The sequence below is a fragment of the Sciurus vulgaris genome, assembly GCF_902686455.1.
Source record: "Sciurus vulgaris genome assembly, chromosome: 1".
In the NCBI taxonomy this organism is placed as follows: domain Eukaryota; kingdom Metazoa; phylum Chordata; class Mammalia; order Rodentia; family Sciuridae; genus Sciurus; species Sciurus vulgaris.
The window spans coordinates 208,750,123-208,772,500 of record NC_136461.1 but is presented as its reverse complement, the minus strand read 5'-3'; the positions used below and the strand labels follow the sequence as shown (position 1 = coordinate 208,772,500).

The following is a 22,378-nucleotide window of genomic DNA, read 5'->3' as shown; positions in this document are numbered from 1 at the left end:
GACAATACATAAACACTCAAAGTAAAATAACAAATGTATGTTTCCATGCTGTAGGAGAAGAGCTTTCACCCAGCATGATTAATTGCCAAGTGATCAGTGCAGACACTGTTCAAGTTCAGAGAAATGAGAGTCCTGTGGGCTGGGCTGCTGCTCAGGGAGGACCCCTGGAGGGCAGACCCTGCACTGCACCGACTGGGGAGGAGTTGGCAGGGCGCCCCGAGGACAGCTTCTAGGCTGCACAAACCCAGTAAGCCCAGGGTTTCGTGGGAACAGTGCAGGAACCAGCGTGCCTGGTGCCTGTGAATGGGAGATTTAGGTGGGAAGCAGGAAGAGGTCGATTTCCTGGAGAAAGATGGGTGCTGAAAAAAGAAGTTTAACTTCATGCTGATTTATAATTTATTTTCTTTTTAATTTTTTCTGTGGTGCTGGGGATTGAACTCAGGCCCCTGTGCACGCTAGTCAAGCACCCTAACACGGGGTCACATCCCCAACCCAATCTGTTAATTTGTTTACTTTTTTGTAAACAATTTTATTGACATCTATTCAAAAGACAAAACCCCTGACATGTTTAATGTGCACCATGTGAGGAGTCTGAACACGTGCCTGTGTCCGGGAACCCACCACAATCAAGCAGATCATCACCTCCAACACTTTTCGTGGGTCCATCTGTTTTCCTTTCTATTGCGTGTGTTTGGGGAGGAGGTAAGAATGCTTCTCATGACATCTATTCATCTAAGTATTTTTAGCACACAATGCCATGTTTAACATAGGCACCCCATTGTGCAGCAGATCTCTAGACGTGTTTATATTGAACAAACTCCTCTCTCTTCCCCCAGCTCATGACAGCTACCATTCTAGTCCACGCTTCAATGGCTGGACTACTTTAGATACCTTATATTTAAGTGGAAAGCCTTCTTGACTTTGGCCTTGGCAATCATTTCTTGCATATGCCAAAAAACATAGGCGATAAAAGCAGAATTAGGCAAGTAACACTACATCAAATGGAAGAATCTTCTGCACAGCAAAGGAAACAATTGTCCCAGTGAAATGGTAACCTAGGGGATGGGGGAGAATATTTGCAAACAATGTATCTGACAAGGGATAAAGATCTAAAATATATAAGAAACTTCTCTATGTACTAAGAAAACGACAAAAACACACAAGACTCTAAATAGCCAGATTAAAACAAAAATGGGCCAAGGACTTGAATAGACTTTGCTTCAAGAAGACATATCAACGGCCGCCAGGTTTATGGAGAGATCCTCAAAGCACTGCGAAGACACGCTAAAGGCTGACGGGGGCCAGGAACAGTGCTTCCTGCCAGCACAGCCATGAGGAAACTGGACTTTGGGGCCTGGTTGCTTGGCCTAGATCCTGGGTCTACCATTTAACACCCCAGCTGCTGTCCCCTGAATCCAATGGCTGTGGTTTTGCTAAGGGCACACTTCTCCGGAGCCCCTCCCTCCCCATGGTAAGGAGGCAGTCTGCCGCAGGTGTGCCTGCAGGAGTCGCTGCTGCTCTCCTAGGTGATGCGGTGCTGCTCCTCTAACTGTGCAGGAGAGGCAAACCCACCCTTGTAATCCCAGCAGTGATATCGAAGCGAGAGAAGTAAAGAAGATTTAAGTGTATGTAATAGATACCAAATTTGTGATCAGAAAACGGAGCGTTTATCAAACCCCAGCTGATCTAGAGATTTGGTGCAGTCCTGATCAAAGTGATAATTTTTATGGAAATGCAAATGAGACAAACCTGAAAAGACAGGAAGTGAAGGACTAGCACATTCCTGCAGGACTTATTTCAAATCTCTAGTGGTCAGGGAAGCCTGATGTTGGCACAAGGATGATTGACTGCATGATGAGAAGCGAGTGCCTAGGAACCCCCCCACAGGCATGTCGCCTGGATTGACCAGAAGGCAGCCCAGTGTGTCAGCACACAAAAGGGTCGTTTCCATAAGGAAAGCCAAAACCTTGGCTTTTAGACATGAAGGTAGTAGATATGAAACATCCTATCTGAAAGGCAAAATGTTAAAGCTTTTAGAATAAAACAAAAGAATATCTTCATAATCTTGGGTTTCTTGATACTGTTACAGAAAGGGAAAGGACACAGCAAAATCTTACCCAGAAACTAAACAACTCTCTTGCACACATACACGTGTCTGTATATGGCCATTAATGTACACACTACAGATGATTTATCTTGTGTATTTTTCCTCACTCTCTTGGGGTTAGGGAGGACACACTTCAGCCCATCCCGAGTTCCTAACCGTACGTCACTCACCTGCCAGGCCTCTGCAATGGCCCGGGCGGGGCAAAGTTAAAATGCCAAGTCTAGAAACGGGACAAGACATTGTGGCCTGGCCTCCTGCGCTCTGCCTGATTTGTTCTGCAGGTACAGGTGGCTAGGACCTCCTCACTGTCTGCCCACCTGTTTTGCCCCTGCGGACGCTGTGTTCTGTCAGGGGCCTCATAATTCTCTAGCTCTCATTAGGGCCCGATCCTCACTCCAGCCTTGCCAGTAGGAGAGATAACCGTGAGCCCCGGGCCTAGGGTGATTAAGAATGGCCCCCAGCAGCGACAATTTCATAAAACCTATTGTTACCTTTGCTGTTGGGGAGCCACATTCTGTGATGCCGCTCCTTCCCTCGGTGCTGGCCCATGGAGGACCACCAGAGGCTTTCCTCTGAAATTCTAGGGTCATAGCAGGTGCCGAGGCCTCTGGGCCTGTACTTGAAGGCTTTCATCTGCTGGGTCTTCTTTCTACATACCAGCATCCATTCCCACGTGCACCTGCTTCCTGTGCTTGGAATATCTTTCTCTACTCTCAGCAGTGATCCTTCTGCGCTCTGTGTGGGTCCTTATATCCTCCAGGGGTCTAGGAGCAACTCTTGTGTGACCTAGTGGCCAGGAACAGGGAGAGTGATTCCCTGGGGCAGAGGTCTCTGTGCCACTTTCCAGCGTGGGGGAGGCCATCCTAAGAGGGAGGAATGGGCCACATCTGCTGCCTTGGAGGGTTTGGAGCAAATCCTTGGGGGCCATCCTCGGGTCAGGGTCCCAGGCTTTCCCAGCGAGTGTTCCGGACCTGACTTGCTTGGGCCTCATCCAGTCCTCCAGGGTCGGCCACTCTACCTACCAAGTCCTGGACGTGGCCCTGTTTATTCACACTCCAGTTGCAGGAGATGGGGATGTCTTTGCTTCTAAAAGAAGCTTCCACATCTGGCTGCCAGGGCCGATTTCTGCTCCCAGCTATTTTCTATCTTTCTGAAAAACATCTGTGGCCCTCGACCACTGCCACCACATACCGTGATCCTTACAGACATGTCATAGTCCCAGGTGGTGGCTCTCCCAAGGGCTGGCACTTCCCCTTCCACCTTGCCTCCTTGTCTTGCTCACACCATTCCCTGAACTGGTACAGGCTGAGACAGTGTGACCCTGAGACAGTTTGGGACTCACAATATTTGCGAGGACACCATGTGTGGCAGAGTGGGGAGGAAGGAGGACTGGGTAGAGGAAAAGGCCCAAGTGCCATAAAGATCCACTGCACCTCGGCTGACCTGCTGGGGACTGTGGAGCAGGCAATGCCCATCAGAACATCCAAGAAGGCCAGGACGTTAGGGCCTTAGTGCCTCTGCTGCCTCAGCCACCGTGGTCAAGGCCAGACCCTCTGGGGATAGTCCATACCCAGTGATCCTCTGAGATGAAGAGGCTGAGCTCAGAGGATTCCTGTTGACCACACTCCCTGATCCTGGGCAGGAAGTCCTCTGGGGAGGTGTCTGGTGTCCATGCCACAGGGGTGGGTATGGAGTGCACAGTACGTGTTGTGTGTTGATGCGTGTTCCGTGCACTCAGGCTTGTGTTCTCCAGAGTTCTCCTGGGCTTCTGGTGAGGGTGCTGCAGGAAAGAGGTGGAGGAGGTTCCTCAGGAGCCCTGTGAGCTCTGGGGCCCTTCTGCGCCTGGGGATGCGTATGGCCCGCAGGGGGGGAACTCAGGGCAGGAAGAGATCTGAGGGCACTGGCTAAGTTCTTTCCTCCCTCTGTCCCCTTCCCCTCTCTCCCTTCCTTGAAAGGAAGCAATGAGAAGGTTAGGGGAGAAGTATAGGAAAAAGCTCCCTGGTTGAAAATTCAGAGAAAGCAAACATCATTCACTTTGTAAGGTTTCCCACTCTCTGCTCCAAGGCATCCCCAGGTGGTGGCTCTGTGACTGGCTGCGTGTCCTGGAGCCCAGAAGATGACAGAGCTCTTTGGAGAGCAGTGGATTTGAATAATACCTCGTTCGAATGCTGGTCTTGGCAGCCTGTGGGATAATCATCCACCACCTGAGCACTCTCCAGCCCCCAGGCCGTGGTGCACAGGGTTGCCAGGCGCGAGCAGCCTGCATGTGGCTCTGTGTCCCCATGTGGCCAGTCCAGAGCGGCTGTCTGGAATGCAGCTCGAAAGCTTTTTTGGAAGCATTAGTCAGGGATGGCTGGCACAGCTGCCAGTTCTTCCAATCAGACTGGACCTGGCCATGACGGGTGGCTCAGCTGTGGTGGGCACGAGACTGGGGGTGGCAGCAAACAAAAGCAACAAGCTAGCAGTGTCGCCGCAGCTCCTGAGCAAGTCAGACCCCGGGCTGAGCTGTAAGCCTGTCTTTACAAGAGCAGTGAGAGATCGTTCTTAACCCCATTTTAAAGTAAAAAAGAAGATAACTAGTTTATCGAGCATTTACTGCTAAGTGCAGCGCTAGCCCTTGGCATGGATCATGCTGTTCCATGCGCACAGCTTCATGTTGTGGGCATTACCACCACCATGTTGGACAAGATGAGGAAACATAGGCGTAAAGGCATTAAATAAATATCTATAATCAAGGTAGGTTTTAGAGCCAGGTCGTGGCAAAAGATATCACCCTGAAACCTGCTATCTCGGGAAGAGGGCCTGGCTGAGGAGGAGTCAGCCAGTTAACCCTCTGCGTTCTCATGTCTGCACTCATTTCTGTCGATAGCGACCACCCTGGTAGGGAGCAGCATCAGGCAGAGAAAGAACACAAGCATCTTGCTTTCCATGCAAGGACCACCGTGGCTCCAGGTTGGTGTCGGGACAGTGCCCAAGTCCTGGAGGGAAGCCAGGACCCCAGAAATCAGCACCCCGGGCAGGACCACGGCTCCAGGGCACTGGTGCTCTCTTCCACTCCAGATGGCTGGGCGCAAGGGCTTTTATGTGTTAGCCTCCCCACCTAAAGATGGGGAGCCATGGGGAGGGAGTCGGGTGGCTGGTCTGAGGAGCATTTTCACCGACTGACCAGCACACAATGCCTGCATTGCCCTGGTCGCCTAAGCACATGAGAACATGCGAGGGTTGTTTGTGACCATCTAAATGAGAATGGTGACAATGGTGGAGAAGGTGACTGGGACACAGATGCACGATGCTGGCGAGGACAACAGTGGAGGTGACAAGGACACGGTTGGCTCCTTTTGCTTAGGAGAGGCGTCGTCATATCCGGGAGGGTGTTGTGCGGGGGTGATCACGCTATTGTCAGGGCGATTTTCTGGAGGGGAAGCTGAAGCACAGAGAGGTCAAATGACTTGTCCAGGGTGGTCACGACCTGTTGCTCCTCCAAGAGCAAGAGCCCTGGCTACACAGAGGTAGCAAGGGGCGGAGGCTGGCATGGCAGAAGCAGCTAGCCCTCAGTGGAAGACAGCAGCCTTTGGTAGCTGCAGTTGTCCAGAGCGTGGTCTCTGGGGAGTGGCCTGATGGCCCTTGGCTCTGCAGAGATGCACAGGTGCAAAGCCACTTAGAGGACTGGACAAGGAGGTTAAGAAGGGCCCTGATCAGGAGAAGGTTAAGGTCCCTGTGCTTCTTGTTTTCTGGAATTCTGTGATAATGTTTTAATGTCTTCAATTGAAATTCCTGTACTTTTTGCAAGAAGGAAGATTGGGGTTAATCTGCTACCAGGTAGAGGTGACCGTTCATTTGCATGTTCTCTCTGGAAGAATGTGGGATTTACAAAGTGAAATCTGATTAAGGTGCACAGACTTTCTCAAGGAAACAGCGATTATGCATCACAATGAAAGGAGAGCACAGCCCGAATGGAGAATTCACTAATTGCTCTTTGCAGCTGGGGGCATCAGACCCCTTTTGGCACCAGGCTTATTATCTGTGTGTATACATTTTCCAAATTCTCCCCCAGTGGCCTGGCAGCACAAGAATAAATGAGAACCTTTTTTTTTTTTTTTTTCTTTTCCCTGTAACCTTTTGAAGTGAAAAGGAGTCTGGGTTCTCCTCTGAATTTTGGTTTAGCGAAGACTCCTGTCTAACATATTTGTTGCCCTAGGGTGTCCCCAGGGAACCAGGTTTACTTAGGAGGAATTCACCGTCTTGAAAGAACAGGAACAGGGACATCAGCTTCGTTGGGAAATAGCTGTCAAATCAATTATGCCAGGATCAGATTAGCACATCAGAATTGGTATCTCTCCCCAGGACAGCATTCCCAGGCCCATCAAGTTCACAGGGAGAAGGGGAAGGGGAGAAGCCCAACCAGGCTTGTGCTACTCCTTTCCCCATTCCACAGAGCTCGGAAGCGCAGAGCCTCACCTCTCGGGTCCTTCCTGCCCCCCATCCCAAACAGCCCCCACTACAGTATCCTGCTTCTCTGCCTCGGGTAGCCTGGAGTCTGTGATGACGGCCCAGCTCTCCAGACTCCTTCCTGTCAGATTCCCAACCCCAAAGGGACCAGTGAGGCAGGATTAGTCTGCCCCATTAATGGTCCCTGCTTTGCCCCAGCCCGGTCTCCACCCCAGTCCGGTCTCCACCCCAGTCCTGATTAGACAGCCTAAGCCCCTTGAAAACCTGGCTCCTCATGCTCCTGGCCTCGCTTCTGATATCATGTGCTTGGAGACATCTTACCTTCTTCACTATCCCCAAATGCCTGACCCGTGTCTTCGTTTCTCATTCATGAGACACACGTAGCAGTGACATCACGATTTGGGTTTGATGTCTTAACCTTCTGCTCCTGAAGGCAGGGGTCGCATCCCTCTTGCCTGCTCTTCTCTCTTCAGTGGCCTCCGACCCGGTTCATCCTGGGCCTTGGCCCAGTCTGCATTGCTTGAGCCTTGGTCTCCTCTTTCACAGAGGAGCCAGGATGGAGCCCCGCCTCTCCGACCGTGGCGTGGACTGTTTGCTGAATGGGCAGGTGAATTGCACCGCAGCCGGTCTGACGTGAGTGTAGGAGTAAGAAGACTGTTTTCTGTTTGCTCTTTGTGGTCACCACCTCACATGCAGCAAGCAGGGCTACAACTGGCACAGCATGGGCTAAGGGACAGGAGCCAGTCAAGAGAAAGCAGAGTCCCCGGCACCCAAGCAGCCACTACAGGCCGGACTTGGTGGGCCCAACTGCGTGTCCTCTAAGCTCTGGTGGAGACAGGCTGGGGACTGTTCATGGGCAGATTAGTCCTGCCGCCCTGGAGCCACGCTCCAGCTGCAGGCAACACCATTTCCAGAGTTTTCTGGGACTAACAACTGGGACCACTGCTGACCACCGGGCGTAAGACGCTGCAGTAAGAGCAAGAGTCCTGCCAGAGGTGACGCGTGTGTGCCGCCTCCCCATCCAGACAGGGCTGCGGCCAGGATCATAGTGCCCCCGCTGCCCGGGCAAAGCGCGCGCACACCAGGCAGACACTCCTGTTCCTTCCTCTCTGGTTCCACGTTCTCCCAGTCGGCTTGGCACCTTGGGGCTGTTTTACTACTGCTCTTCGCGTCTGCCCCTTCTTGGCACTCCATGCCAGGTGGCAACCTGCTTGGAGCTCTCTAGCTCCACAACAGCTCTGTGCAGTCTGACCAACCCCCTCCTACGGAGCCAGCTGTGCCCTCTTATGGTTGGGCTCTCATGAGACTGTGAGTTTCCAGTGGCCCATTACCATTGACAGAGGTCACAGTTCATCTAGTTGCCTGTCCATCTCATTCTCTGAACCAGGAGATGCTTGTGGTCAAAGAGCTGGGTCCTTCTCATCCCCTCATTGCCCTCTGTAGGGCCAGGCACAGAGGGCAAAGCGCTTTGGACTACAAGCTTGTCAAGTGACCACCTTACTGAAGGAGAGGAAGGGAAGAACCAGACTAGAGGGTGACCCAACGATGGAAAGATGCTGGAAGAAGCCCTTTCCTTTTCTTGGCCCAAGGTCAATTGCCTACAGGCCTCTGAATCCTGCTCCTAATCCAGCCCTCTGCTCTTCAGCCTTCCTAGTGCCAGTGGCTTCAGAGCCTGGCCCTAGGTTGAACATGAGCTTTTGAGCTTGGAACCTTCAAGACCTTCAGCCTTGAGGATGCCGTTCGTCCTGGGAGACCGCACTGGGACGAGAAGTGAGCCTCAGGTTAAGCGTGCCTTGGAGGAGCCCGGAGCTCCGACCCTGCCCTTCTGGGGAGAATCACAGGATCTTTCCGGTGTCCTGGCTCAGACTTCCTATTGCTGTCTGAACTATACCAGTGCTGGTGACTCAGGGGTGTTGCCGGCAATAGGAACGAGGGGACTTCTGGTGAGGGTCAGTCTTTAGTGTTCCTGTTTGCCTCCTGTAAGGACATGAGGTGTTTGTAAAGGCCCACATGTAGGGAAGATGGAGAGAGGGTCAAAGTCAGTTCTTCCACTTAGCTTTTGACATTGGGCTGCTACTCTGTTAACTTCTGGGAATCTGTATCCTCCTATGAAAAATGGGGACAGGTAAAAGCAGCTCAGAAACATGAAATAAATTCTTCCAAGGGCCCCAAAGTCAGTTGGTGGAGGAAAAGAATTTGTAGAAGGCCATTTTTAATGCTCTGTGCCGAGTTCTACCTCTGGTCCCTTCTGATTTCTATAAAGAGAGAGATTGTCTCCCAGTGCATGTCACAAGCTCAAGTACACAAAGGAATTAGTGGTCACTAACCACAGAGAAGCAGCCATGAGGAGAGGCCTCACCTACCGCACGATGCCCAGAGTTGGGGTGCTCTGTTCCAGCAGCAGTGACTCCAGTCGTGGTGGTCAGGAGGGCAGGTGCAGAGAGGCCCGCCACAAAGTCGCACTTCTACAGCAAACTCCACATCTGGATTCTTGTGACATGTATGTTTCCACCATTCAAAATTGGTAACTGAGTCCATGGATTTTCAAAGATGAATGAGATCTTACCTGGGAGGCCAGCTTGACCTCCAGGTGGCCAGCTTTCCCCTGCTGCCCTAGAGAAGAGGAAAAGAGTCTCTGCTGGGAGGGGTCAGCTTTGGGGCCAGCACATCTCGCAATCCAGTTTGCCGTGAGGAAGGGCTCATCCGCGGTCGCCCTTCTGGGGGGCTGTAAGCAGGTGTGTGCCCACATGTGGGCCTGTGTGCCTTCCTCTCCTGCAGGCGGTGCACAGACTGAAATGACGGCATCTGGACTCTCACCCAGGCTGACGATCTCTGGCTTGTCTACAGATGGCCGCTTTGTTATTCCTATGCTTGGCTCCAGAGAGGTTTGGGGGAGCTGACCAGGGGAGGGGGCAAAGCCTACTGAGAGCTCAACTTTGGCATATGCCAGGACTCTGTGAGACATGGGCAGGGCATCCAGGAGAGGCAGCAGCTCCAGAGCCATAGGGACATGGGGAAGTGAGTGCAGGTCCCGTGACTGGCTCCTTGCCGGCTTTCCCTTGCTGTGATGGTTTATTCTAATGACTTCAAGGGAAATACCAACCCTATCTTCCATTTGCTGAAGCTGTTAGTACTTGACACGTTCCCATAATAAATCTTCACTACCACCCCAAAGTTGAATGGTATTGCTTTCAGTTTACAGGGGAGTCCATCATGGACTCCTGCCTGCACATGAGGCCAACCCATTGGAGAACAAGCTGGGCCGTGCCCCCCCAATGGCTGGTCAGAAGGGGTGGTATTTTGCTGCAGGTGTGAGCTAAGGGAGGCACCCATGGAGGCCACCTGCTCAAGCTGCCAGCCTTGCCCCCAGTCCCACTCATGCTCACTTCCAGATATAATCTTTCACTTAACCATATGACCTGGTAGATCTCGTGACAGGGAGCTCTGGATGCAGCTCATTTCATATCTCCTGGGTGGGCATTTCACCAGGGCCCCGTCACATGCCAGGGGCTATTTTATGAAGGTGGGTGGTTTTCTACTATGATGGCAAGACCTTGTGACCTGTAGCCCCATCTTCCCAGGAGTCTGCCCACACCCGACAGAGCACCTCTCCCACTGCAGCTCCCTTTGATGCACAGGCTGCAGGGGGTTCTGCTTCTGTCCGGGGTCAGGTCCAACTTTGCAGTAGTGTCTCCAATGTCCTTGGCCAGCAGCTGCCATGGCTTCTCAGGGCGAGTGGCAGGAACATGAGAGGAGCAAATGGAAACTTCCCGCAGCCAATAGCAAGTCCCAGTGCAGGGACAGTGCTCTGCCCAATGGGTGGGAGTAGCCAGTACCATGGAAAGAAAGGGTGGATGCATCCTTCTGATGGAGGGAGTGGAAAATCAGAGGCACTGGCCTGGCTCCCCAGTGTCCTGGAGTGCAATGGAATGCTCCAGCTTCCGGGAGACTTAGGGTCCCTCATGGCCCCCGTTCCTGCACTTCTCACACCGGTGCAATCCCGTCTTGCCGTTCTGGTGACCCTTCAAGGCAGAAACTGGTATGTGAATGTGGTCTCCCTGACCCCAGAGCCCAGCCTGCCCTCAGGAGGGGCCAGTGTCGACAGCCCAGCAATTACACCCTCGCGCCAGCTGCTGTGTCTGTCTCTTGCTGTTGCTCCCTCCAAGCCGCAAGATTATTCCTCGTGTTTGCACATATTCTGAATCACTGACTTGAAATAAAACTTTTCTTGCCCAGGTCTGTGCACTTCGTGTGCTGCTGTATGGAGGAGCAGGAGTAGCTACCTCAAAGCATGCCGTGGCGCTAGATAAGTCAGCCCAACACAGGATGGCCATGGTGCTGGCGCCCACGTTGGGCCTGAATGTTGGTGGGAAACCTACATCACCTCTCCAGGTCTCTTTCCTCATCAATAAAATGGAGACAATAGCTACTAATTCACAGAAATTATTTTGAGAATACAGGGAGCAGTGGATTTGGAAGGACTCGTGCAGGTGGTCATGTGGAAGGCAATTTCAGAGGCCTTGATGGTATTGGATAAATGTCCCTGTTTGTGTTTCAGACTGAAACAATAAACTGTGGTTTGTTGATCTGTGGTGAGAAGTGGGGCATTTGTTTTGTTGTTTTATTGACCCAGCTGCTGGTGACAGTCTGGCCCAGGCCAGCACTGCCACAGGATGAGGTCTGCTGGCTTCTGCTGCCAGCTCAGAGCCTGCAGTTGTCCCTTCATTGCGCCTGTGTTGCCAGGCTCTGTCGGGTCACTGGTGTCCCCATGTGGTAGATTGCAAAAGCAGCTGCGGATTCGTCCCTTCTTTGTATCCCTGCCTTCAGAGTGTGGTGTTGCACAGAATCTCTCTCTGCCCCTCGAATCTGGGTTGCAGTGGGACTTACTCTGACCAGTGAGCTACTAGCAGCATGAAAGCTCGCATGTCAGGGTCCTCTCTTGCAGCTCTGCCGCCATGTGACGAGCCTGAGTTAGTTTGCAGGATGAAGAGACATGCAGTCCAGTCTCCCTTGCTGCCATACCTGGCATCCAGCTCCGCCCCGTTCAGAGCCACTAGGTGGTTGGCAGCTGAGCACGTGAGTGAGCCCAACCAGAGCAGAAGAACAGCCTGGCTGAGCCTGGCCAAACCACAGGTGCCGAGTCACAAGCTAACCCGGAGGCGTTTCAGGCCATGCAGCTTGGGATGATCGTACAGTTAAAGCTGCTGATAGACTTGGCATGTCTGGTCTCCACCATGCACCATCTGTCTGGAGTTTACACACACCTCAACAGGTGTGTGACATGCGGATGAATGGAGTAGGGGACTGTATTGTGTCTCCAAGTCCACCCTCAGGTCTGCTGACTTACTAGGAGGGTTCAGTACTCAAAAACCTTCGTACTGGTGGTTAGTTTATTAAAGTAAGAAGGATGCAGATTAAAACCTGCTGATGAGAAAGGTGCATGGGTGGAGCCCTGGGGAGAGCTGGCATGAGTTCTGAGCGTTTTCTCCAGTGGAACTGCACAAAGTGCTCAGTCCCCCCAGCAATGACATGTGACAGCAGGACAAACTGTCAATTGGACTGGTGCCAGCCTCGGAGGTGGCAGTGCCTTCGAGTCTGACCTCAGCTATTTGGTGCTTTGTCTGCTGGAGGTCAGACTGACATGGTGCACCCAAAACCTCAGGCACATGCCATCTACTACAGATGCTATTGCTAGCACAGCCTGTGGGCTGGCCCAAGCCTAAGGAATGCAGCACACTTTTCTCAGGCAGGGTGCTCAGAGGGCTTACTGGTCTGAGGCAGAGCCTAAAGGCAAGGTTTCAGCAGCCCAGGCCTGCCTGGCACACAGTGGGGAATGTGTCTTGGTTAGTGACAAGCACATTCCTGCAGATGACCTGCACAGAGGTGTTGTGCACAGCTCAGAAGGCAGGTGTGTGCAGCTATAGGAGCTGCAGGTGAGTGAGTGCCATAGCAACTTCTGGGCACAGAACAGCCTTGGGCACAGGTCTCAGGCCACATCTCCTCTCCCCTTGGCCTCAGTTTCCTCCAGGGAAGAGTGAAATTAGAGACGAAGTCACCCCTGTGGGTTCATGTAGGCTTATGGTGCTATGACTCTTCACACTTGATAGAGTCACTTGAAGGAGGCATTGATGTGGGACCCAGATTCCTGACAGTGCCTATTAAATGTCATAGATTGACTTTCCTTAGTCATTACTCTAATGACTTTGTCTTCGGTTTCATTCAAAATGGAGATACAATCCAATTTTCAATCCCCAGATAACCAGCCAGGATCTAATCAATTGCAGAAGAGTGACCAGGAGCAGAGACACCTCTGCAGCTCTGGCACCCTCCTGATGGGAGAGGCCATCACCAGGTTCATCTGCTTGCTTTTTCATTTATGCAACAAACACACATTTAGCCTCTACTGTGTGCAGGACACAGGGCTCTGCGTGAGGGGCATGTAAATGAAGGGACATAGTTCCAAGTGGCATCGTTTCATGGGTTAGAGGAGGAGCGTAATGAGGGGCGGCCACACGCAGGGGGTCAGTGCTCAGCTCGGAAGTTTCATGTGTAAAAACTCAGATGGGCTGTCACCCGCACTGGGCAACAGAGAAGGCTTCCTGGAGGAATGAACTGGGTTTGGAGATGCCCAAGGGCTGGGGGACGTCAAGTGGGAGGGCACAGCACCTGGAGGCTGAGCTCACTGACGACAGCACCCAGCGAACTGAATGCAGCTGGACGTGACTGAGCCTTGTGATGCTCAAGGTGGCTCTCTTGGCCTCCCTGGTGTGATCCTGCCAAGAGCCTTGCCTGGTGGTGCCGTGTTGTCCCTTCCCTGCAGGAGAAGACTCAGCTCAGCCCCATGAGAAGCAGCCGGCTAACCTGAGTTCAGTGTGGCACTCGACAGGAAGTCTCTGGGCCTCTGGCCCAGAGCTGAATAGGGAAGCGCTCCCAGGAGCCCAGAGCTGGAGGAAAGAAGCGGAACGAGCCAGTGGTCAGTGTGCGGGGTGGCTTCCGTGGGGCTCATTTGGATTTTAGTGTCACGGAAACAACGTGGAGGGATGAGAATGGAGCGCAAACTCTGTTAGACACTCAGGTCCAGGTCCAGGGAGGAGCAGGGAAGGTGTGCCGTGCCTCCTTTGGGCACAGGGTGGGCCTGCACTGGTCATGGTGTAGGAGACAGAGGGGCTCCTGGGTTCTGGTCACAGCTGCAGATGTGTCAGCTTTCTGGACTAGACAGTCCCTGGGGCTGTTCAGGCCTCGGTCTTCTCCTTGAGGTGAGGCTTCCTAGGATCTCCAGATGCTGGGGTTTCATCCAGCTGAAGCATGGTGAGCAGGCTGGGGGTCTGTGTAGGGTTGCTGGCGGACAGCCGAGCACAGTGAGCCAGCGAGCGAATCAGTCAGTGCTTGAAGGATCTTGAAGGGGAAAGACCAGGGATAGTGCTTGCTCTGGGCCTCTACCAGAGGTAGGTGCGTTGTTCATTCTAATCTTTTAACAAATTTTAACTGCATAATGAAGACACCTCAATTGACTCCTCAACTCCATTGCCTGGTATCTGTGCGTCTTTGGCCAAGAGATTTGCATTTCTTCTTTGTTTTGAATGTTTTTATTAGTGTATTATACTCCCTAGTACTTCCCTCCCCACCCCTCCTGCAGCCTCTTCCTCTCTTGTTCATGTATTTTAATTGATGCATTAGATCTACATGAAAGTGGAATGCATTTTGATCTGTTCATACGTGCACTTCGCATCCTTGCCCCCTTGGTGCAAGACTTCCATTTCTGCTTGAGACTTCCATTTCTAACCAGCTCAGAACGAGCTCGTGGTATTTACCTCTCAGGCTCATTGGGAGAATGCAGCAGCATAACACGTGCAAAGCACACAGCTGGGTGGAACCCACACATTCAAAGTCCTCCGCAGGCTTATAGACACTTTCCCAGAGAACTCCTGTGATTCCCAGAGGTTCCCTTTAGTGTATGTAAGTTAGAAGTTTTCATGGGAGAAAAAACAGGGACAGATATAAATGTGTTTCCTTAGGGTCAAGAATACCAGGATCCCACCTCTGTTCCTTCGAGCCTGCCTCAACCCGTCTCTCTAGCTCTTTCCTAGCAGAGACAGTGCATATGTTATCTCAGACACGTCGTCCTCTGGGATTATGGATTTGGGCCATTTTTCCTGGGAGGCTCTCTATGACATCCCAAAAAGAGTTAAGCAATTTGTCCAGAATTCACACAGATGCAACAGGGCATCCAGGGCTGGAATTCACATCTCCTTCCTTCCTAATCAGTGCTCTTTCAATTGCACAACCAGGAAAATTCTTAGAAGTCTTGGAAGTGAGCAAGAAAGTACTGGATTTTCTTTCAACTGGACTCTGGGAGTTATTTAGCAAACTCTGTGGGATTATCTGATTTCATAGCCATCTGACCCCTCCAGAGGGTTTCACTGTGTTATTTTTTCAATGCTCTAAGTTATTTAAAAACTTGAGGGTCAAAAAAATACTGCTTTTCTTTGGAAAGAGAAATGGATTTCATCTGGTAGAGAGGACAATTGATTCCCACCCCTTCCTCCCATCCAAAGGAATAGCCTATTTCAAAAACTACATTCTGCTAGTGTGATCAATTTTATCTCTATTAGCAAATTCATTTCAGCATTCCTGATTTCAGATTATATTTCTTCAGATTTTTTTTAAACTTAACATCTTACTGGTTCCATCATTAATCAATGAATTTATTGAAATCTTTAACATGTGTTCATTACATATATGTATAAAAGTCATAATTTTGTTATTTTGAAGAAAGGAAATAAAGGTATATTTGAAACAGAAGGAAGCAGGCCATGTCTAAGAGATCTATACAAATAAATGTATAAATAATATATCCATTTGTATCACTAAATGTCTCTTCAGTTTATATTTATGCCTCTCCAAATGCATGAACACATAGCTTAAATATTTTTTGTTCAAACACTATATATTTTAATGTTTAAGTGACTTTGTTCTTAAAAAAACATACTTCCATTTTCTGCCTGTGGTGTGTGTGCTGTATAGAGTGTGGTGTAACAGATGTATACATTTTTGATTCCGTGACATTCCAGCTCTAGGCGTCCCAGAGCTGTACCTGCTGACTCTGTACCCAATCATCTACTTGGAAACACCTGCAGATAGCCGTGTCCCACCAGCCTCGTGTATTTCATCACTCAGAGACCTCACGATGACTCTCCCTATGGTCAGGTCAGGAGCCGCTCTTGATGTACAGGTGACATCCACTGGACCCTTCGGACCCAGCTGCCCCTGGGGAAAGCAATTAAATATAACTAACTGTGGTCCAACTAAAACTCTGAGGAGGTCACTAGGCATGGAGACATGGGAGAGCAGAATAGTTGTTGGTTTCCATCCCACTCTGCCTGCTGATGCTCAGCTCCCCACAGCAGGCAAGGGTTTGAGGGTCTTTGTTGACACAAGCATCTACGTCCTCTGGACTATCAAGGGCAGGGATCCTCAGATGCTAGGGCACACAGATGCCGGTGGAGTGCTCAAATTTGGAAGAGCATCCAGTTATGTTGGAGATAAATTGGCAGTGGAAGAAAGCCTTCCATTTGACATCCTCTCTGACCCGGCCCTGAGAGAGGAACCTCTGCCGTGTCATGTCAGCCATCCCTCCACACTTGGGATGAGAAGCCTGGGTCCCTGCCACCTAGATAATCTGTATCCATGAAGTGCTGGATGGTCAGAAGATCCTCTTAGTGAAGACTACTGGGTGACATCCAAACCCCCATGAAATTGAGGAAGTGAATGAAGTCACCATGTAAGAATCACTACAGTATGATTTCTGTTTTATAAAACACAAATAAATGCAGACTCTCCTTTCCTCCTTCAGATCCTGCCCCTGGAGGGGGAAAAGGAAGGCTTATTCTGTCACTTTATCTCATTTCCTTTCCCCTCTAGTCAAGCCTGGGTGGTGAGGAGGAGATGGAATTTCAGAAGTTTTAAGAACTCAATGCTCCAACATCAGTTAATGAAATAGAAAGAGACCACCTAGATGTTTTAGACATAGCCTAGCTTGTAAGGTTATTGCTGGACATTCCAATCCATTTTCCTATGGGAAAGCTGTAATCATCCTTTGAAACTCTGTGCTCCTTCTGGTAATGCAACAAGGAAGGTCACACTCAGGGATAGGAGAAAAACATCAGCAAGTCTAGAGGGATCCCTTGGTTACATACACACTTAACTTTTCTTCAGTCAAGTACGATATCGCGCACCTGTGCTGAGCCAGGCATTAGGTTTGGAACCAAGAACAGAAGAGCAGACCTTACAGAAACCACCTCGTGCATCTCAGTCTACTGGTGACACAAATAAGAAAGTCAAAGGACATACAGTGAATACCCTGACAAACTCGGGGCACAGAGAAGACTCCTTACCATGCTTGGGAGGTCACCCCCAAAGGAGCTAGCACAGAAGCCAAGCGAGACCCGAAGAATGAATAGTTCACCTGTCAAGTGGTAGGTGTGTACCAGCCAGAGTGTCGCAGGTTTAGAGACCACCATGAGCAAGTATCCAGAAGAAATAAAGCAGGCAGTGTTCATTGCCACAAACATAAACCCCAAAGTCATTACACAGAGTATAGAGAGGAGGGAGGGAGCAAGAGAGCAGAGATGAGTGTGGATGGTACAGACCTTTGTGCTGTGGAATATTGGACCATCCAAGGGACTTCTCTGGGTCTGCGTTGTATACAGAATGGATGCCAGCACTTGGCCCTTCTCCAAAAGGACTTGGACATAAAGGCACAGAAGGTCTGAAAATGCTACAAACCCACAAAGACAAATTGGGCAAGCCTTACGGCCAGGAAACCTCTAGGAGGGGGAGATCAGACAGTTGAGTGGCAATTGAAGTTGGGTCCTGTTTAGAAGGATGCCAAATAACCAAAAAGATGCGCCTTGGGGGAGTCATTAAAAGGGGAGATTTCATAGAAAGAAGAAATTACAAGAAAAAATGGAACAAGCAGCTCAATAAAAAGGAAGCATCACAGCACTTGCTCAGTTCCGCTGGAGAGCTTTGTAAGTGAAATACGTAGGCACTGTTTAGTGACAAGAGTGCCAAAACAGTATCAGGGAGCAGAGAGAAGCAGGGCGGGCCTGTGTTGGAGAGGCCCAACAGGCTTACAAAAATGAGACATCTGAATACAGTTCTAAGATTCAGAAGTCAAGGGAAAGCAGAATGAGCAGTTTATTTTATAGGTAAATATACACTTACCATAGGAACCAGCTATCCCACTCCCAAGTACCTATCTAAGAGAAATGAAAAGGTATGTCTACACAAAGACTTTATCCATAGCATCACAGACTGAAATGGCCCAATGCCCACGACTGGAAGATGAGTGAAAAGTCGTGGGGTGCTTAGACGACAGAGTGCCTACACTCTGAAAAACTAATAAGGAGGAATGGACTATTGATGCGTGCCATGCAGACAAACCCAAGGCACTGTGGTCACGGCAAAAATCCAGACATGGGGACCAGATACTGTGCAGCTTCCCTCATGCTAAATCCTTGCCCAGGCAGACCCACGAGGGAGCGAGCTGACTGGCATGAGGGAGCGGGTGGAGGGCTTGATGGCCCCAAGGCCACCACGGATTGAGGACAATGAAAATGCTCTATATCTTGAAGGTGGGGGTGACTCTATAGCTATTCGCCAAAATTTATGGAATTACACACTTAAAATTTCTGAATAGAGTTGATTTTAAACAGCCATGAAGTCGATGAATTTTAAAATAGAATTAGAGGTGAAAAGACACTTTCTGAAATTAATCAGATTAGGCACAGCTCAAAAGGAAGGAGTGACTCGGAATATAGATTCAGAGGCAGTGACAAGAAAGGAAGGAGAAAATACAAAAGGATCTTCTACCATGAAAGGTAATTAGAAATTCTAACACGCGTCTAATCAGTTTCCTGGAGTGATATAAAATGTAAAAGGAACCATTTGAAGATGAAATGACTGAAATATTTCTACTTTAAAGATACCAAACACACATCCAGAAAGCATAACTCATAACAAGCCTCATAAATAAGAATTTATACCTAAGCATGTGGCAGTAAAGCTGTACAAGAGCAAAGATGAGATTTCCAAACATCCCCACAGACAGGGCATGTAATTTACAAGGAGACAATTAGGATCACAGAAGTAAAATCGGAAGCAATAGAGTGTTAAAATATGCTGAATGAGGAAAAACCTGAGGATCAGGGCTAACAAAGTGCCTCTGAAGAATGGGCGTGCCACGTAGACACTTTTGGATATAGGAAAACTGTGTTTCTACTCAAATTTACTGAAGGAATTACTAAAGCCCGTACTTTAGAAAGAAGGAAAACTGACCCCTGAAAGGCTATGCTGTAGGAAGGAGCAGTGATCTACGAACAGGGAAATGGATAACTCCCGACAAACACTTCTGTGATTAATAATGAAAACGTGGTTAAAGAGGACAGAGCGCAGTGTAACTGAGCATGAGCTGCAAGGTTCCCAAGAACCAAGCTGCTGCAATGCATGTAGGAAGCAAATCTATGCTTTTGATTCATGGTAGGATTCATGAGGGAATTATGATAGTATAACATCAGGGACAACCCTTAATAAAAACAACAGGAAAAGCACAAACAGGTTCCAAACTGGAAGAAACAGAAACCAAAGATGCAAAAATATTAAGAATAACATAAAACAAAGCATATTCTAGAGATCAAGGGAGGTATTGTTTGGTAACCAAGGCAACAACCCACAGAAATATACAAGGCTACAGTGACTGAGGGGCAAATTGTCCAGTGGATAACATGGGACCAGCTCCCTGGGAACTCGTAACCATTGCTTGTGCCCCAAATGGCCTTCCTTGAGCAGAGGCCCATCCTTTCACTGCCCCTGTGAGGGTGTTTCCCCATGGCCACGTCTGTTCCATTACGGTGCATAGTTATGATCGTTAAGGACCAAGTATGTTTAATTGCTATTACGATCCCTCTGTTACCCGGGAATTTGTGTACCCACGACAGTGTAGAGCTGGCATATGGAGAGATATATAGGTCAGTAAGATATAATTGAGAGTTCATTAATAAACCTGCACATTTGTGAAAAAACTATACAAATCTTAGAATAAATTCGTGACTTAGGTTAAACAAAGTCTTAGATTTAACATCAACAGCATGAGTGAAAAAACAATTAAATGGACTTCATCAAAATTAGAAACCTAAAGAAAATTTTTGCTTTACAGGACATCACCAGAAACAGTGAAAAGGTAATCCACAGAACAAAAGATGTTTGCAAATCATAACTCTGGTCAGGGTCTTCAATCTAAATAGGTAAAGAGATCTTACAATTCAATAACAAAAAGACAAATATAATTTAAGAGTGATCAAAGGATCTGAATAGATGTTTCTTTAAGGATGATATACGGATTTGCAGTAAGCACATGAAAAGATGTTCAACACCTTTAGATATTAAGGAAATGCAAGTCAACACTCTGATGGAGCCCTATTCTTCCACGCCAAGGAAGGTAACAACCACAGAGAGATAATAACTATCTGTCAAAGAGTATGGAAGGACTATAACTCTTATATACAGCTGGTAGAAACGAAGGGTGCATTCACAATGGAGGTAGTTCCTCAGGAGTTTAAACACAGTTACTGTATGACCCAGCAATTCTACTCCCAGATTTACATCCAAGAGAATTGAAAACATGTCCAAGAAAAATGAGTCTATGAGTGTTCAAAGTAGCATTATTTAAATAGCCTCAAAGTGGAAACAATCCAAATTATAAAATGGTTGATGTATAAACCAAAAAATAAAAAAGTTGTTCATCCACACAATGGGGTATTATTCAGCCACAAAAAGGAATGAGCTGATACATGCTACAACATAGATTAACCTAGAAAATATGCTAAGTGCAAGAAGCCAGTCACAAACCCTATATCATATGAATGTATTTACATGAAATATCTAGAACAGGCAAATCTATAAATAGGTTGGTGTTTCCTGGGGCTGGGGAGGGGTGGGGAGATACAGGAGTGACTTCTAATGGATAGGGGTTTCCTTTGGGGTTGATGAAATTTCTTAAATTAGGTGGTGGTAGAGGTTGTGTGATTATATGACTACATCAGAAATGACAACTATTTTAAATGGTATGGATTATCTTTTATTTTACCTGGTTTGAATTATATCTCAATATGTTGTTAAAAAGTTTGGCAAATACTGTATGCAGCAATACATGGAAATATTCAACTTTAAATATTTATATTTGAAAAACGTGTGAAAACTAATGAAATAAACATCTCACTGTGAAAGTTAAAGAACAGAATATCCCAAAATAAATGGGGGAAGAGGATGAAAAGGAAAAAGCAGAAAGCAATTATAATAATACACGAAAGAAGCCCGGCAAAAATCAAAATTTGGTCTTCGAAAAAAGTCAAAATAGGCAAGGTTGATGAGGAAAGAAGAGCAGAGCAAAGTACTAATAAAGTTTTATTTTATTTTTAAAGGAGACATACATAGGGATAAAGCAGAGTTTGGAAAACTACAAAGATGGAAACTTCCAGAAGAAAACACCAGGGGGACGTTTAATGACACTGGACCTGGCGTCTTGGGCATGACACCAAAGCACGGGCAGAGGGAGAGGGCATCTGCAGAAAGCAGCCTGCAAGTAACATCTGCGAAAGGGTCACACCTGGAACACAGAGCTCCTAACCATAGCAGTAAATCCAAGTAACGCGCCTCAAGGACGGACAAGTGACTGGAAGGATGTTTCTCCAGAGAAGACACACCAGGGGCCAACAGGCCTACAAGAGATGCTCAGCATCACTCGTCGTCAGCCATCCAGGTAAAACCTGGGCAAGCCATTACCTGGCAGCTGCCCTCCCGACGCCAGAACAGGACCACGCTGCAGGAGCTGGGGAAGTCGGACCTCCAGCAGCACCAGTGGGACTGCAAAACCGAGCAGCTGCTGGGCAGAGCAGTTCAGAGGTTCGAAATCAGTTAAGAGAACTGCCAGAGGATCTCATGATCCCACTCCTAGGCATACATCCTAAGGAATTGAAAGCTGGGTCTCAGATTTGCACAGCCAGTCAAGGAAAAAAAAAAAAAAAATTAAGAAAACCCTCATGAATGTTGTATGATTCCATTTACAGGAGGTAGCTGAAGTGGTCCGATTCATAGGATTCATAGGTAGGGGGTGCCTTGGAGATCCGTCTCACAATGAGAACACAATGCTACTATTTGTACTTGAGGAAAAACTTAAGATGGCAAATTTCATGTCATGTTTTTTTAAACCATAATAGAAAATATTAGAAAAAGCTAAAAGGACAGATACGTGACTTCAGGCCAATCTATTTTAAAAATGAGATAGAAGAAATCTTGAAGAAAAATTGCCATAATTCACCAGAGAAGGAATAGAACTCTGGATTGTTCTGTATCTATTACAGAAGTTTAATTTATAGTCGAAGTCTTCCCTGAAAGAAAAATTCCATAAGCTGATTATTTTCAAAGCAATTAAAATGAAGCTTTGAAGAAATAGTACAACAGACAGTATAGATACGTCAGCTCCTCAGCACTTTCGCGGATGGCCGTCCTGTGCAGGGGGAAAGGCAGATGGAGGGAAGAAGTGTGTGCCTGTGTGGTTAGACCTGGGTGACCGGTGGACCCACAGGCACAGACAGCCAAAACAAGACAGAAGGGTGAGGGGACCAGGCCTGGGGTAGGGACCACACCAAACAAGTCCTGCTCGTGACAATCACGCAGATAACCGTCCTGCAGTTCCCCCGCAGTGACTTTTGAAGGTGAGCCTGCCTCTACCTGTTGGACCAGGTCCTGCTGCTGGAGTGGAGT

At 48.6% G+C, this 22,378-nt stretch overlaps 1 long non-coding RNA gene across 1 annotated transcript in view; it reads left to right on the top strand.

Annotated features, from left to right (window-relative positions):
- The window catches only part of LOC306641719, an 80,048-nt gene extending 58,414 nt beyond the window's left edge, over positions 1 to 21,634 (top strand). The window contains exons 2-3 of the long non-coding RNA XR_013758250.1: positions 21,037 to 21,451; positions 21,492 to 21,634. This is a non-coding gene — a long non-coding RNA (uncharacterized lncRNA). The remainder of the gene's footprint in view (positions 1 to 21,036; positions 21,452 to 21,491) is intronic.
- The last annotated feature ends 744 nt before the right edge of the window (positions 21,635 to 22,378 follow it).